This window comes from Poecilia reticulata, linkage group LG11 (assembly GCF_000633615.1).
Source record: "Poecilia reticulata strain Guanapo linkage group LG11, Guppy_female_1.0+MT, whole genome shotgun sequence".
NCBI lineage: Eukaryota > Metazoa > Chordata > Actinopteri > Cyprinodontiformes > Poeciliidae > Poecilia > Poecilia reticulata.
The window spans coordinates 3,512,355-3,514,160 of NC_024341.1; the positions used below are offsets into that span (position 1 = coordinate 3,512,355).

Here is a 1,806-nt window from a genome sequence, read left to right on the forward strand (position 1 = left end):
TATATATATACATGTGTGTGTGTGTGCGCGTGTGTGTGTGTGTGTACTGACATATATGTATGTCTCAAATCAGTTTGAAGTGATCAATAAATGAGAAACAGTTGGGCAGTTTTTACTAACCATGTGCCATATTTATTAAATCTAATAGAAAGAAATGCTTGAATTGTATCAAACTCTTGAAAATGTATTAAATGGCTCCAATGTTAAGGAATCAAATCTTACTGTTTTGTTAAAGCTCATTAAGAAGGTTTAGGTCATTATTAATATCTGCTTTGAGTTTTAGGTTAAATGATATCTTTGTTAGGTTTAGTAGAGCTACCTTGTTAGGTTTAAGGAAGAGTTTAGTATGTTTCAAAATACAGCGTTAAGAACAAGAATCTAGCATGTTGCTTCGTCTTCTACGCTGACATTTTCCCTGAGTTCAACCAACTGATAGCTGGAGAGACGGACTGACACTGGGAGGAAAGGACTGCCATGAGCAGTCGTTTTGTGGAGCAAAACTTTCCTTTGTGCCCAAAGGTCAATAAGCCAGTCCGCATTTACAAAATCTAACAAAACATGGCGTCAATCGACGTCATGCTACATTTCTTTTTGTTTGTGCCGCCATCAATAATGTTTTTAACACGTAACACAATATGAACAAAATCAATTGATAATATAAATTAACTGTGCCACATTTGTTCATACAACATAATATCTGATTGTTTCTGTAAATGATTTTCTAAAGATTTATTAATATCTTTAAATAGCTAGCGGCACAAAAAAAAAAAACAATTAACCAGCACGGTATTTTTTTTTTATTTTGTAAATGTGGGCTGGTTGGTTGACCTTTGATGACCCCTGGAAACAACCATTAACGTCTTTAAAATGATAGCGACACAAAGGAAAACGTTTGACACCATTTTCGTTTCAGTTGAAGCAGCTGGAGGGTCTCAGGTGTCTTACCCACATGTTTGGACTAAAGTGTAGTGTTGTTAGATACAATTATTTTCTTCCAAAGAAAAAAAGTTGTGGTTTAAGGATTGCTCCAAATATTAGTTGACTTTGCCACAATCCTTTGGGGAAAAAAAACTGAAGATAAAAAGGGATTTCAGAAACAACGAGTCCAAGCGTACATCCAAATCTACTTGTGCCATATTTAAGTTTAAAATTAAATCTGGGATTTCTTAAAGGTCCACTATTATGCAAAATTCACTTTTTCCATGTTTCTGTGCTTCCATTTGACTACCTCATGCTACCTAGCAACCTGTAGCCATGGCCAGGCCGTCACCTGGCCACCCAAGTGGAGCTCCTCCCATTTTGTTACAAAATAAGCTAAATATGTTCTGCTATGGATACTGGAGAAGGAAAATGTTTTGCTGTCAGCATTTTCTCCCAATCGCGAAGAACGCAACAGAGTGGCTTCGTTTTATTTTTGCTTGCAATGTCTCTGCAATACTGCCACAGAAAGTTGAAGTTTAGAAAGGAGTCGTCTGAAAACAGAACATGGCAGGATTTACCAAAACACTTGGACTGAAAGTTCTGCTGCCACTGTTCGTCACAAAACTGCAGATAATGGCCATGTTAGTATATATTCATGTTTTACGTTTTTTGTGCTGTTGTTCAGCTGAACCTGATTTGTCATTTAGCATAAGCTAATGTTGAACGATAGCTGCTAGCCACTAGTCCTCTGTCTGAGATGTTATCTACAATGTCGCACATTTACTGATATATCTGAAAGTGATAGCCTACATTGAGAAGCTGCTGTGTTTGTGAAAACATGTTGGACACTTGGACATTACTGACATTGACAGATATATATATATA

At 36.5% G+C, this 1,806-nt stretch overlaps 1 protein-coding gene across 2 annotated transcripts in view; it reads right to left on the reverse strand.

Moving 5' to 3' along the window:
- The window catches only part of col9a1c (collagen, type IX, alpha 1c), a 33,710-nt gene that overhangs the window by 15,690 nt on the left and 16,214 nt on the right, over window positions 1–1,806 (reverse strand). The gene's annotated exons all lie outside the window — the stretch shown is intronic.